The 16,467-nt window shown below is 40.9% G+C and overlaps 1 long non-coding RNA gene across 1 annotated transcript; it reads left to right on the forward strand.

Moving 5' to 3' along the window:
* Nucleotides 1–35: 35 nt before the first annotated feature.
* On the forward strand, nt 36–15,411 carry LOC129393815 (uncharacterized). Its single transcript, XR_008620888.2, has 4 exons — nt 36–103; nt 7,760–7,874; nt 8,351–8,510; nt 15,287–15,411. It is a non-coding gene; the product is annotated as an uncharacterized LOC129393815 (long non-coding RNA).
* The last annotated feature ends 1,056 nt before the right edge of the window (nt 15,412–16,467 follow it).

The raw sequence follows: 16,467 nt of genomic DNA on the forward strand, positions 1-16,467 counted from the left end.
AAGGTGAAGGGCCAGTTCAAAAGATGGGTGAGAGAGGGGAAAATAGGCGGGACCGCGACGCGCGGGATGAGAAAGAGTGGAGCAGTCGGGGCGCTCATGTCAGGTGAAGGGCGGAAGTGGGCGGTGGAGCCCGAGGGGTGAGGCTGGGTCCCTGGCAAAGCTGGGCTGCGGGAAATCTCCCCCAGAGCTCGCAGGGCTTTTTTTTTTTTTTTTCTTTTTTCTTTTTTCTTTTTTTTGAGACAAGGTCTCTGTCCCTTAGGCTGGAGTGTAGTGGGCACCGACCACTGCTCACTGCAGCCTTGAGCTGCTGTGTTCAAACCATCCTCCCACCTCAGCCTCCCGAGTAGCTGGGACTATAGGCGCGCACCACTACGCCTGGCTAACTTTAAAAAAATTCCGTAGAGACAGGGCCTCACTACGTTGACCAAGCTGGATTCAGGGCTTTTTAATGTCCTTGTTTAGTCACAGAATCTAGCAGACCTTCTTGGAATGTTTTCTTTACTAGACGTTTTAAAGAAAAGGCTTACCCCAATTATCAAATCCTTACATAGTTTAGCGTTACTTTTCAACGTCGCCAGCCCCCCTCCCCTTTTTTTTTCTTTTTTAGTTCATTTTTTGTTGAGGCAAAGTTTTCGTATACAGTGAAAATAATAGTTTTTTCCCCCCAGTGGACAATTTGATGAGTTTGGTAAATGTAAACAGCTGTGTAACTACCACCCAATCAGGACGTAGAGCATTTCCATCACTCAGAAGAGTGGCCTGTTTCTTTCCTGTCCATCTCCCACCACATCAGCAACCACTCCTCTTATTTCTAGCACTATAAAAATGAAGGTGATAGGTACTCTTTTGGGTCTGCGTGAACCAGAAGTTAGTAGTGTTTGTTATTGAGAGGCATTCCACTGAATACTTTATGCATTCACCAGTTGATGGATTTGTATTGCTTTCAATTTTTGGTGATTATGAGCAAAGTTGCTATAACCATTCTCGTACAAGTCCTTGTGGGCATATTTTATTTATCTTGAGGAAATACAGGAGTGGAATTTCTGGGTCATTCTGGGTATGTTTAACTTAAAAAAAATTTTTTTTTTTTAGAAGCAGGGTCTCTCCGTCCCCCAGGCTAGAGAGCAGTGGCACAATCATAGCTCATTGCAGCCTTGGCCTCTTGAATAGCTGGGACTATAGGCGGGTGCCGTCACCCATGTCTAACTTTGTAAGGAATTGCCAAGCAGTTTTCCAAAGTGGTTGTACCATTTTACAATTCCCACCAGCCACATATAAGAGTTCCACTTATTTCACATGCTTTCCAGCATGTGGGGTTGTCAGTCTCTAATGTTCACCCTTCTGGCCAGGCACTGTGGCTTGCGCTTGTAATCCCAGCACTTTGGGAGGTCAAGGCGGGGGGGTCACGAGGTCAAGAGATCAAGATCACCCTGGCCAATATGGTGAAATGCCGTCTCTGCTAAAAATACAAAAATTAGCTGGGTGTGGTGGTGCGCGCCTGTAGTCCCAGCTACTCAGGAGGCTGAGGCAGGAGAATCGCTTGAATCCAGGAGGTGGAGGTTGCAGTGAGCTGAGATAGCACCACTCCACTCTGGCCTGGGTGACAGAGTGAGACTCCATCTCAAAAAAAAAAAAAAAGAGACTGAGAATGGTGGCTCATACCTGTAATTTCAGCACTTTGGGAGGCCAAGATGGGAGAATCAGTTGAGGCCAGGAGTTCAAGTCCAGCACTGGCAACATAGCAAGACCCCATCTCTACCAAATAATAATAATAATAATAATACAATATTAGCTGGCGCACATCTCTAGTCCCACTACTTGGGAGGCTGAAGTGGGAACATCACTGGAGCCCAGGAGTTTGAGGTTACAGTGAGCTATGATCGCACCACTGTACCCTAGCCTGGACAAAAAAGTAGGAACCTGTCTCAAAAAAAAAAAAAAAAAAAAGAAAACTATTCTGCTATTAAGAAACTCTGATGCATTCTTCAGCATGTCAATTATATTTTTTGACCCTAGAATTTCTGCTTCTTTTAAATTATTTCAGCTTCTTTGTTAAATTTATCTGATAGAATTCTGAATTCCTTCTCTGTGTTATGTTGATTTTCTTTGAGATTCCTCAAAACAGCTGCTTTGAATTCTCTGCCTGAAAGTTCCTATATCTATGTTTCTCCAGGATTGGTCCCTGGTTCCTTATTTAGTTCATTTCATGAGATCATGTTTCCTGGATGGTGTTAATGCTTGTAGATATTCATTGGTGTGTGGGCATTGAAAAATTTAGTATTTATTGTAGTCTTCACAATCTGGGCTTGTTTTTGGCTGTCCTTCTTGGGAAGGCTTTCAGGGTGTTTGAAGGGACTTGTGCCCCAAGCCTAATAATGCTGTGGTTTTTTCAGACTTGTAGAGGTACCACCTTGATAGTCTTGGCAAAGATCTGGAAGAATTCTCTGAATTACAGGCAGAGACTCTTGTTCTTTTCACTCACTTGCTCCGAAATAAATGGAATGTCTCTCTCTGCTGAGCCAGCTGGAACTGAGGGTGGTGGCTCACTGTGGCCACCACCACTGGGACTGTGCTGGATCAGACCTTAAGCCAGCACCTATCATGGCAGTGAGTTCCCCTAGGCCCCGGCTGTTCCCAGAGCTGGGCTGTCTGGGAGCCAGGGATTGGAGTCAGAAATCTTAGCAATTTACCTGAAGTTCTATTTATTATTATTATTTTTATTTTTAAGGTGGAGTCTCTGCCGCCCAGACTGGAGTACAATGGTGCAATCTCGGCTCACTACAACCTCTGCCTCCCAGATTCAAGTGATTCTCCGGCCTCAGTCTCCTGAGTAGCTGGGATTACAGGCGTCCGCCACCACGCCCGGCTAATTTTTGTATTTTTATTAGAGACAGGGTTTCACTATGTTGGCCAGGCTGGTCTTGAACTCCTGACCTGGTGATCCACCCACCTCGGCCTCCCATAGTGCTGGGATTACAGGTGTGAGCCACTGCACCTGGCCTACCTGATGTTCTATTCTACTGTAGCTAAGCTGGTATTCAAACCATAATACAAAGCCCTTTCAACTCTTCCCTTCCCTTTCCACAGGCAGAGGAGCCTCTCCTATAGCCACCACCACCACCTGTTCATGGGGGTTTCTGCCAGGCCGTGGCTGATGATCACATAAAGCTCAAGCATTCTTCTGTCAGCTTGCGGTGAATGCTGCCAGGCCTAGAACTCACCCTTCAGGGCAGTGGGCTCCCCTCTGGCCCAGGGCAGATCCAGAAATGCTGTCAAGAGCCTAAGCCTGGACTCGAGGACTCCCCCAAGAACCCTCTTGGTGCTCTACCCCTCTGTGGCTGAACTGGTACCTAAGGTGCAAGACAAAGCCCCCTTTATGTTTCCCTCTGCTTTTCTCAAATAGAAGGAGTCTTCCACTGTAGCCACCACAGCTGGGAATGTGCTGGGTCACCCCTGAAGCCAGCATATCTCAGAGCCCAAGGCCCACAGCATACTCCCTGGTATTGCTGCTATTCAGGGCCCAAGGACTGATGAATCCTGCCAGGACTGAGTCCTTCCTTTCAAGGCAGTAGGTTCCCTTTTGGCCCAAGGTGTGTCTAGAAATGTTGTCTAGGAGCTAGGGCCTGGGATGGGAGCCTCATCACCCTGCTCAATGTCCTATCGTACTGTAGCTGAGCTGGTATCCCAGATACAAGACAAAGTCCTCTTTACTCTTCGCTCTCCTCTACTTAAGCAGAAGGAAAGAGTCACTTTTGTTGCAGAGAGCTGCACTGCCTGGGGTTTGGGGAGGTATGGCACAAGCTGTGCCAGCTGGTGTCACTCTAGGTCACTTACCACGCTAGTTCACTGGCTGTAAGGCAAGCCTGGCATTAGGAATTGCCTAGGACTTGCAGTCCTTATGTTCAGACTGCCTTTCAGGTTTACCTAGGTCCCCAGAGCACTTCAGCCTGCTGTGGTGTGCCTTGCTGAGAAGCTCAAGTTCCAATTACTAGGCTATTGCCCTCTGGCTAGGGATGGTCCAAATCCTCCCTCCATGTGTGGGTGCTGGCTGAACCCAGCACAGCTTTAACTCTGCTGTGACAAGGCAGCACTGAATATAATGTGAAGTCCATCAGTCACTGCGCTCTCCCTCCCCAAAGTGCACAGATTCTCTCTCCATACCACATGGCCACTGGTGGAGGATGCGGGAGGGATGGTGTCAGCAATTCAAGACTATTTCTCTTGCCTTCCTCAATGCCTCTTTTGGAAATTTGAAGTCAAAACCAGGTACCATGATTGTTCACCTGATTTTTGGTTCTGTGTGCAGATAGTCATTAAAATTTGATGTTCCAGTAAGAGATGAATGGTGTAGGCTTCTATTTCGCCATCTTGCTTCCTTTCCCCTCATTACTTATTTATTTAATCATTTGCCTATATCAGGATGGATTCTTAGAATATTTATTTTATACTTTGGGTTATACTCCCATACTACTTTATTTTATTGCTCAAATTGTTCCAGCTGTAGCCATTGGCAGCTCTTTCAGTTTGTTCCTCTATCACTTTGACATATTCCCATCATTGTATAGTTTTTTTTTTGTTTCTGTTTATTTGTTTTAGCACTTCCTTACTCTTTGATACCACAAGATGCTCATAACTCATATGTTTTCCTGCCACAGTACTAAAATCAGCATTTTTCCAAGTAGCATTAATTTGTATTTATTTACTTACTTGTGTTTTTTAAATCAGAGAACCTGTGAAACTTAGATAAGTGGTTAAATCATTTAAATCATTCTGTGGAGCTTAATTCAACATGGCATTGAGCCCTACTACGTACCAAGTGCTGTATTTAAGCACAATTGAAGAAGATACAGTTCCTGCCCTCAAATAGTTCTAATGGTGAAGTTGAAAGGAATTTTTTTGTTTCAAGTCCAGAGGAGCCATGATAACCCCATTCACTGTTAATCAACTCTGTTACCTGAGCAGTCGCTTGATCAGCCAACTAGCAACTGCTTATTGAATGCCTAATATTAATGACAAACATAAAATTAGTGACATTTTAATGAACACTGATAACCTCTGAACGATGTACAATTTTCAGTCTTTCAAATCTTAGCAGTCTTTTATATTGTATACTAAACATTTTAAAAATGAGTACAGTTTCACTAGGATGCCAGCAAATTGTATCCTCCATAAAAATCACCAAATAATTATTCCCAGAAAAGGATTCTGCTGCTATCTGGAACAATGGCAGTATTCATGAGTCATTTATTTATTTATTTATTGTTTGAGTCTTGCTCTGCTGCCCAGGCTGGAGTGTAGTGGCGTGATCTCGGCTCACTACAACCTCTGCCTCCTGGGTTCAAGTGATTCTCCTGCCTCAGCCTCCAGAGTAGCTGGGACTACAGGTGCACACCACCAAGCCTGGCAAGTAACTTGCCTTAAAGCAACCTACTCAAGATCACACAAGGAAAGTGGACAAATAAAAAATATTTAATTAATTATTTGATCCAGAGAGTATAATTTTGTCATTTATATTTTCTTCTTATGGTTACATGTTTTCCTAGTTTTTCCATATGCACCTAATATGTTTTGCAATTATAAAATTGTTTAACAACAAAACATCCAAGTTTTATGATCAGTAATATTGCTCAATAAAATAGGAGTAAATGGAGTGCTGTATGCCAGCATATTTTGTTTCTTTTGTTTTGTTTTGTTTTGTTTTGTTTTGTTTGAGACGGAATCTTGCTGTGTCGCCCAGGCTGGAGTGCAGTGGCGCGATCTTGGCTCACTGCAAGCTCCGCCTCCTGGGTTCACGCCATTCTCCTGCCTCAGCCTCCAGAGTAGCTGGGACTGCAGGTGCCTGCCACCACACCTGGCTAATTTTTTGTATTTTTAGTAGAGATGGGGTTTCACTGTGTTAGCCAGGATGGTCTTGATCTCCTGACCTCGTAATCCACCCGCCTCAGCCTCCCAAAGTGCCGGGATTACAGGTGTGAGCCACCGTGCCCATGCCAGCATATTTCAATATGAGCCTTCAGTTCTTTACTGTTGAACATGCAAAGAGCCTTTGTATTGACTATTTGATGACATTTTCTTGCAGCTTTGAATAGGGAAATGAACTGACTTAGGAGGCACATTGATAAAGTTAGAATGTTCCTTTTTTGAGTGTGAAAATCCTTAGGCTTGCATTTTTTTTCTCTTCATGGGAATACATGCTATATAAAAAAAGTAACTTTACACAAAAGTTCTACAGAATGAATCTAATATACACATATTAATCCAATCATAATCTAACAAAACAGTGCATTGCAGAGTCAGCAGTCCTGCTATAGTAGCTGGTTTTAAACTCCAACTCTCACTTTAAACAGTGGCCCTAGCTACATCTTGGTGTCTTGACTACTTGGCTCCTAATTTGAATCCACATCTCTCTGAGGAGAGATAACTCTTCATTGTTTATTTATGCTCTTTCTAGAACAACAAGCTCCCTTTTAAAATGATTATATCACTTTGCTTCTCTTTGATTTTTTTATTCTTAAAAAAAATTTTTTTTTGAGACAGAGTCTTGCTCTGTTGCCCATGTTGGGAGTGCAGTGGTGCAATCCTGGCTCACTGAAACTTCTGTCTCCTAGGCTCAAGCAATCTTCCCACCTCAGCCTCCCAGGTAGCTGGGACTATAGGCATGCGCTACCATGCTCGGCTGATTTTTTAAAAACTTTTTTGTAGAGATGAGGTCCCACTACATTGCCTAGGCTGGTCTCAAACTCTTGGGCTCAAGAAATCCTCCTGCCTTGGCCTCCCAAAGTGCTGGGATTACAGGTGTGAGCCACTGTGCCTGGCCAGATTTCTTTTATTCTATAGATTAAAAATTCTCTCACAATACTGAAGCAAGTATCAGTGTATACCTTGGAAAACATACTGATTTAAATTATTTACCCATTGATTCATAATTAGTGAATCATGAATATGGGTACACTTTTCCCTTTGTTAGATCATCATTGGGCACAAACATGTTTTGTCTCTGGAACTGGGCACACGGAACCCTATTTTAAAGTATCGATGCAGGCAGGAGCATTGTCTGTAGTCTGCCAAAGTTCTTTACTGTTAACTTGAGGAACCTTGTTATTTTTGTATCAGGAAACTTGTATCTTACTTGTCATGGCATCTGGTTTCAGGGAAGAGCTCTGAAAAACTATAATTCCTTTGTGCCATTATGTATGTACTTGGAAGTCGTAGAAGATTATATGCTTGTTTCGCAATGATGATACAATCCCTTGACAGGGGAGTGGACAGGGCTGGACAGCAGCCCTGAGCTTCAAGCTGAAAAGAAAAAATGAAATACAATAAAATTGAGAGTTCATGTAATGTGGCAGAGAATTTATGGCTACAAAAAAGGTAAGGTAGGAGAAAGAGAACTAAAGATAGTATGGACCTGCAAAGTCTGGTTTTTAGACATCAAGGGCAGTTGATGGGAAAACTTGTTCTCTCAAATCACAGACCTGAGCCATCCAACATGGTTGCCACCAGCCACATAGCTATTGAGCACCTGAATTGTGCCTAGAGTGACTGAGGAACTGAATTTTACATTTTACTTTCAGTACAGTTGACCTTGAACCACACGAAGATGAGGTGTGTTTCAGGCAGTAGAAAATTCGAGTATAACTCGTGACTTCCCTAAAACTTAACTACTAATAGCCTACTGTTGACCAGAAGCCTTACTGATAAACAGCGAATTGACACATATTTCCTATGTTTTATTTGTTTACTTATTTATTTATTTTAGAGACAGAGTCTCGCTCCATAGCCCAGGCTGCAATGCAGTGATGTGATCATAGCTTGCTGCAGCCTCAATCTCCTGGGCTCAACCGATCATGCTGCCTTAGCCTCCCCTGTTACAGGTATTATTTGCTATATTCTTGCAGTTAAGTAAGCTAGAGAAAGAAAATGTTATTAAGAAAATATATTTACTATTCATTAAGTGAAAGTGGGTCATCGTAAAGATCTTCATCCTTTTCATCTTCACATTGAGTAGGCTGAAGAGGAGGGATTGGTCTTGTTGTCCAGAGGTGCCAAAGCAGAAGACAATCCATGTATAAGGGGATGGGGCAGTTCAAACCCATGTTATTTGAGGGTCAGCTGTCATTTAAATTTAAATATAAAACTGGTATGTGTTTTAAATTCAGTTATTGGAAAACTCTTGAATATGTTGGAACAACTGGAGTATGTAAATCTACCTTTCCAACTGTAAATTCACTTTTTCAACTGCAAATTTTCTAAATACAAAGCAAGTATTTCCAATGAAAATCTAAAGCCCAAATTGATATCTGCTATACTGGATTTATTTTTTTTTCTTTTTCTTTTTTTCTTTTTTTAGAGACAAGGTCATACTATGTTGCGCAGGCTGGTCTCGAACTCCTAGCCTTGATCCTCCTGCTTCAGCTTCCCAAAGTGCTGGGATTACAAGCATGAGCCACTGTGCCCAGCTGTATACTGGATATCTGAGACTTGGTACCAAAAAAAAAATAATTAAGAAAGTAAGTTAATATTTTCATATTGATTTCATGTTGAATATTGGGAATATATAGAGTTAAAATGTATTACTAAAATTAATTTCACCTGTTTCTATTTACTTTTTAATGTGTCTATTAGAAACATTTAAATTACGTGGATGGTTCACATTACATTTCCATTGGAAAACATCATAATTTATGAGAAACTTTGCTGTTTGAAATTATATCAATGAGAATGAAATATCTCACTCCTACTTGAAAGATCTGAGCCATATGGGTCACTTTGACATAGGAGAGTTGCCTCAATTTCCAACCCAGAGCTTCAGATAAAAGGTTTTTAAACTGTAGTTTCCAAGGAAACAGGTAATCAGGCTAGCATGTTCCTAACAGAACCTAAAAAAAAAAAATGTTTCTAATGAGAGGAGGCCAAGGCCATGTAAACAATGTTTCTTCTTGGGCTATACAGCCCCTCTCCTTTTGAGTGATTACTGCTCTTTTACCAGTGACATCCCCAGTTCTGCTTTGTTGCTGTCAGCTCCAGAACAAAGATTATTGAGAACTCTCAATTGCTAAACTGCCCCTGCTTCATGACAGCACCATTCCAGAGCTGACCCCTACTTCTCCCGGTCCCTTGTCAGAATCATTCGGCACAAGCCCAAACCCCATGATAAGCCTCTCCCAAGTCTCTCTTGCCCAGAAACCCCAGGACAGCAAATAAACAAACCAAACATTAACTACAAGTGTGTTCCTGGTGGTCTTCATCTGATGGGTTCTATCTGTAAACATACTGAAATGGAGTAAAATTGGTACTTGTCTGAAAATCTTGAAGTTGGAGCCAAAAGTGTAACTGAGTACCCCCATTTGCTAAGAGATACAAAATGAGTTATTTTTTAATTATTTTTTTCTGTTTCCTTCTTTTCCCCTGTGCTCCACTTCCTACATAGCTCTTTATACATGTAATTATAATTTTTTACCTCCCCTGCACCAGATGCTCCCTACAGGGCAAGGTCAGCTAACTACGTCCTTAGAAGCTTCAGAGCAGAACTCCCACCAGGAGATTCCCTCAAGAGACAACAGTCAATCTACAATCCAAAGTATGCCTACTATGAAACTCTCTCCCATCTGGAGAGTTTCAGCCATTTTACAACCTAGTTCTGCCCACAAAAGGCACCAGCTCCACTGCCCACAGCAGTGGAGGCACCAAATCAAGCTATGCAGATTCCCATCTGCATTTTCCTCTCTGCATGCCATTCATGCCAAGTCCCCCTTTAAAAGTGCCTGCTTCCGGCCGGGGGCAGTGGCTCACGCCTGTAATCACAGCACTTTGGGAGGCCAAAGCAGGCAGATCACCTGACGTCAGGAGTTTGAGACCAGCCTGACTAATATGGTGAAACCCCATCTCTACTAAAAATACAATAATTAGCTGGGCATGGTAGTGGGCACCTATAGTCCCAGCTACTCGGGAGGCGGAGACAGGAGAACTGCTTGAACCCGGGCAGCGGAGGGTGCCGTGAGCCGAGATCGTGCCATTGCACTCCAGCCTGGGTGACAAAAGCGAGACTCCATCTCAAAAAAAAAAAAGAAAGAAAGAAAGAAAAAAAAAGTGCCGCTTTCTGCTCCAAAAGCAAAGTGGTACCCTTAAAAGCAAGAGCCTGTACTTCTTCCACTAAGCTAGCTTTGGAACAAAGGTCACTTTCTTTATAACAGGCCTCACTCTTAATTGGACTCAGCAAGTGGTGAGTGACTGAGTCTGTCTTTTGGTTACAAAAGGAGCAAAAGGAATCATTCATTCATTCATTCAAGAAATACTGATAACATAAAGGTTGAGAGTGGAGTTTTAGTTTGTCCACCCTGAGCTATAGTCGTGGAGCTGCTCAAATCTTGTTCTCAAACTTCATCTGTAAGGTGCAGATCATATCAACATCTACTTTATCAGATTGTTGTGAAAATTAGTGTGGAGAGGGTGTGGGCTTGGGCCCCACAGACTGGTTCAAATACCAATCTTGCCACGTTTTAATCTATGTGGCCTTGGGCAGGTGACTTAATCTTTCCTGAGCTTTGGTTTCCTCATCTGGAAAATAAAGATTTTCAACAACAACAATAACAACAATGTCCTTGAATTATTACCATTAGAAACTCTACGTTGTTTTGTGAGTTAACAGGAGAGTAGAAAGAAAAAAAAAAGAAGAAAGAAAGAAAAAGAAAAGAAACTATATGCATTTTAATTAAAATGTTGAAAAATAAAGAGCAAGAAGTTTTGCTGTCAACAATTAGTAAGAATGGCCGGGCACAGTGATGCATCCCTGTAATCCTAGCACTTTGGGAGGCCAAGGCAGGAGGATCACTTGAGCTCAGGGGTTCAAGACCAGCCCAGGCAACATGGCAAAATGCCATCTCTACACACACACACACACACACACACACACACACACACACACACACACACACAGACACCCACACACAATTAGTATGAATGAAAATTTTTAATGTAATTGATCACGACTATAAACTGGTGGAGTCTATGAAGAAAAAAAAACATGTTTCCCATCAGGTGTGGTGGCTCATGCCTATAATCCCGGCACTTTGGGAGCTCAAGGCAGCAGACTGCTTGAGTCAGGAGTTCAAGACCAGTCTGGGCAACATGGCAAAACCTCGTCTCTACCAAAAAAAGTGCAAAAAACTTAGTCAGGCATGTCGGTGTGCATCTATAGTCCCAGCCACTCAGGAGGCTGAAGTGGGAGGATGGCTTGAGCCCAGGAGGTTGAGGGTGGAGAGAGCCATGATTGCACCACTGCACTCCAGCCTGGGTGATAAAGCGAGATCCTGTCTCAAAAAAAAAAAAAAAAAAAAAAAAGATGTTTCCTAATCAGTACCACTTGCTTAAAACATGGATAAGATTTCACTTAATTCACAACATTGTGAGCCATTGCTTTGAATCAGCTTTTTTCCCCACTACATGTTCCTTTTGAGATTTTAACAAAGTAGAACTCATCCAAAGTTTTCTTTATTCATCCATTTATTGCTGCTTTCTTCCACCAATCATCAAAGGCTGTTAATAATTCTTCCCTTAGGAACCATCTGAGAAAGCATAGCAGAAATGCAATAAATATGCTGATTGATATTTTTATTATGTAGATGTTTTACATAAAGTGACAAATATTTTTATGATGCTGTAAACTCACATAATATGATTAAAAACACTTCTTAATTGAAAATCTCTAAAATTTAAGCTCACACCTCCTAAAACACCTCTGAAAATATGTAAGCACAAAGTTGTTAAATGACAATTATTTAAAAGTTATGTGCACGTGCTGACAAAGCCTGGAACTTACCATGTGATGTGACACAACTGTATGAACCTTTCTTGTATTTTAATTTCTACTTTGTGTTCTAATAATGGTTTTTGTACAATAAATAATAGCTTAAAAATGACTGCAAATAGCTAAATCTAATTATAAGTCCTCAATGAACGAATTAAATGTTACATTTTCCAGTTATTAAAAAAATATTTTGTTAACATCATTTTCTTTAACATCTGTCCAATTTGTTGTTTTAAACATATTATATATTACAAATCAATCTCTTTTTGTTAGCTATTTTACATTTTCCTATTATAAATAATCCTCTAATTAACATACTTTAAAATGTTGATTTTTGTTGAGGCTTCTTTTTTATATCACTAAAGTATTTCCTCATTTTTAAAGTCTTTATAATGAGGGAGGAGAGTACTGTAATTTTTTAAAAAACTATTTTTAGGCTGGGCATGGTGGGTTACACCTATAATCCCGCAGTTTGGGAGGCCAAGGCGGGAGGATTGCTTGAGCCTCGGAGTTCGAGGCCAGCCTGGCAACATGGCAAAATCCTCTCTCTACAAAAAATACAAAACTTAGCCAGACATGGTGGCATGCACCTGTAGTCCCAGCTACTCAGGAGGCTGAGGTGGGAGGATCACTTGAGTCAGAAAGTTGAGGCTGCAGTGAGCTATGATCAAGCCACTGCATTCCAGCCTAGGTGATGGGAGTGAGACCCTGTCTCAAAAAACAAACAAACAAAAAACAACAACAAAAAAACAAACAATTTTTAAAAATGGAAAGAAGTAAAAACACCTGGCAAACAATGCAAAATGTATACGTTAGAAAGTGAATCCCCACTTCCCTCCTCACCACTACCATCTCCACCTAACTGTGATCCCTTTCAGGGTGTCCAAGTTTCTGATCATTTTTCAAGAGAGAACCCCAGATGGGGAATTACTGAGTAATAAGGAATCAGATAATTTAGAAATTATAAAAACATTAAAGAAAATCATCGACAACAAAATAGAAAAATTCAAACTATATATATATTTATATAAAATAAGAAAAATGGCCAGACGCGGTGGCTCATGCCTGTAATCCCAGCATTTGAGAGGCTGAGGTGGGAGGATCACTTGAGGTCAGGAGTTTGAGACCATCCTGGCCAACATGGTGAAAACCCGTCTCTACAAAAAACACAAAAATTAGGTGTGTTGGCACACGCCTGTAATCTCAGCTACTCCAGAGGCTGAGGCAGGAGAATCACTTGAACCCAGGAGGCAGAGATTGCAATGAGCTGAGATCATGCCACTGCACTCCAGCCTGGGCAACAGAGTGAGACTCTCTGTCTCAAAAAAAAAAAAAAAAAAGAGGGAAACATTTGCACAAAAGAAAGATAAAAAAGAACACCAACGGAGTGGGGAAATGAGAGAGCACAGTTAATATTACAGACGGAAGTTTGGTATCTAATATAGATAACTGAAGATACATTTCTCTGGAACATAACTAGTATTCAATGGATAAGTAAATATTTTACAAGGGAGAAGAATGAGAGCTAGGGATGAAATTTATCCTGCCATAAGTCTGCTAGGCCTATGTGGTTAATGATTATAGTATCTTATACATTCTTTTATTCAAGATTTATGATTTACGCAAATTTGCTACATAAAGTTTAGATTACATGTAATATACATTAATAGAGATTACATATAGGAACTGTGATTTATTTTAGCAAAATGTTGGAATATATTATTGTTATTATTTTCAAGACAGGGTCTCACTCTCTCATCCGGGCTGAGTGCAGTGGTGCAATCATAGCTCACTGCAGCCTCAAACCTCTGGGCTCAAGTGATCCTCCCACCTCAGCCTCCTGAGTAGCGGAGACCATGGGCAAGTGCCACCACTCCTGGCTAATTAAAAAAAAAAAAATTCTATAGAGATGGGGTCTCACTATGTTGCCCAGACTGATCTCAAACTCCTGGGCTCAAGTGATCTTCCCACCTTGACATCCAAAAATGCTGGGATTATAGGTATGAACCACTGTGCCCAGCCTGGAATATATTCCTAAAAATAGTTTTACTAGATCAAATGACATGATTATTTTTGTGATTCTGATAATGAAAGGTTTGAATAATTTCATTTTCTGAAAAAAATCGTGCTCGTTACTATTGCTTCATCAGGCCAGGTACAGTGGCTCATACTTGTAATCACAGAACCTTGGGAGGCTGAGGCAGGAGGATCACTTGAGCCCAGGAGTTCAAGACCAGTCTGGGCAATGTAGTGAGACCCCATCTCTATGAAAATTAAAATTTAGCCAGTTGTGCTGGAGGGAGAATCACTTGAGCCCAGGAGATTGAGGCTGCAGTGATCCAGCATGAATGACAGAGTGAGGCCCTGTCTCAAAAAAAAAAAAAAAAAAAGAGTGACAAAATAATATATATGTTGCTTTGTCACTAGTTATTTTTTGTTACTGTTTCCTTCTAGTTATTTTCCAAGTGTTTCTTCTTGGGTAAATTACTTGTTCATCTGTATAAAGTTAAGGATTTATTTAAAATGTGAACATTTTAGCAGATGCTTACATTATGGAAAGGAATTTAATAGTAAATTTTAAAATTGTAAAATTAAGACAAATCAGACCTTTAAAGAGTTATAGTCAGTTTTATTCAGAAGTCTCACTGAGGATTATAACCCGGGAGAGTTTTCTAGAGAATGTCTGTCATACTACTCCAATGCAGCGCTTCAGTTCAGTTTTTATACAAGCAGTAAAAATACAGTGTAAAAAAAATTGCAGTAAAGCTTGAATGCAAGAGTACCTTTGGTTCCAGTTTGCAGGGGCATAATCTTGCAACACCTTGGCACGCTTTGTCTTATGTGTCAGAAAAGGCAAGGACCAAGGTCATTTATCTTTTAAGGAGTGTAGTATCTCAGACAAGAGACTGGGGAGCTATGTGCTGTATCCCGTTTATCATCTTTAAGGCATTCTTTGGAGAGCTGCATTTTTAACAGAGTCAGGGTGACTGCAAAATTATGCTTGCAAGCAAACATGGCTTCTTATGTTTGCTACTCTGTTTCACGAAAGCCAAGATCTACTGCCCGTGGGCATATTTTAACATGAAATGTTTATTAACTATATCTTATAAATATTTATGAGGTAGTGTGTTGAAAAGGAGGTAGTGTTATTTATTTTTAATTAAACTAATTGTTGTTAGAAAAGTATTACATTTGCATAATATAAAGATAAGGATAAAAAACTTGAAGTGAAAAATAAAATCTCCCTCCTTTGCTCAACTATCTCCTCCCCAATCCTTAATTCACTTCCCAGAAATCACCCCTGCTAAGTTTCTGCTTTTAGTTTAACCATACTTATCTACTTCAAGTTTTATCAAGTTTACGCAAAATCTATTGATTTTCTACTATGAAAGATTAAGAATTTATCATGACCTACCTACCCCTCCACCTCTGGACTTATTTATAGTTTATATTTTTCTTCTTCTTCTTTTTTTTTTTCAGAGACAGGGTCTTGCTTTGTCACCCAGGCTGAAGTGCAATGGCACAACCATGGCTCACTGCAGCGTCAAACTCCTGGGCTCAAGTGATCCTTCCAACTCAACCTCCTAAGTAGCTGGGACTACAGGTGCGTACCACCACAGCCAGCTAATTTTTAATTTTTTTGTAGAGACAGAGTCTTACTATGTTGCCTGGGCTGGTTTCAAACTCCTGGCCCCAGCAATCCTGCCTCAGCCTCCCAAAGTGCTGAGATTACAGATGTGAGCCATTGTATGTGGCTTTATTCACTTTAAACAATGTATTTAAATGTTTAAATGTTGCTTTATTCACTTTAAACAATGTATTTAAATGTTTAAATGTTGCTTTATTCACTTTAAACAATGTATTAAGATGTTTAATTCTTTATTTATCAAATTTAATATGGATTGAATAACCACAATGAAAGATAAAAATACTGTCTTTCTTTCTACTTCTCTTCCATCTGCTTCTCAATTTTTTTAAGTTATATTAATATGTGTCTGAATAATATTTATGATATTTGTATTTCTCCCTTTCCACTTCTCCATTCAAGCAAGTAACAGCCTCTGAATTTTATCATATCAGGTAGGTATGGGACAGGGAGGAAAGCGGAATTAGTCTGTGCAATTTTTCCTGGATTTTGTTTTCTGTAAAACTAAATTCACTGAGAAGCGCAGGATTGAAGGGAAGCAGCGTGGTGACTGGGAGATACAGGAGGTGTGGAGAGGCTTCTCCCCTAGAGATTCCATGAGGGTGGGTGGTGGTGAAAAGGTATACAGGATTTGAACATTGCTCCATGGTGGAGCTCCAAGGAGGAGGCTCAGAAGGGTTAGATGTGTTAGGTATCTGGGGAAGGAAGGACCCTAGTACAGGGTTCCCAAGCTTAGCTAAGACTCTCATGCCTCACACAGGGCCGCAAAAGTCCCAAAAGAGCAAAGATCTGCAGCATGGGAAACAATCATTCGTTGAGGCTCTGTTACCTGGGTACAGAGATCACTCATGATGGGAGGGTCTCCCTTTTCTCGATGCTTTTGTAACTGTGTGCCATTAACCAGACCAAGGGAGGGCAGAGTAACCCCAGGAATGTCTGTGATTACATTTCCCATCAAGCAGGACCTATGAGGGAGGTATGGGGAGAAAGAGGATATTTCCTAGATGCAGAAATT

The sequence above is a fragment of the Pan paniscus genome, chromosome 15 (assembly GCF_029289425.2).
Source record: "Pan paniscus chromosome 15, NHGRI_mPanPan1-v2.0_pri, whole genome shotgun sequence".
In the NCBI taxonomy this organism is placed as follows: Eukaryota; Metazoa; Chordata; class Mammalia; order Primates; family Hominidae; genus Pan; species Pan paniscus.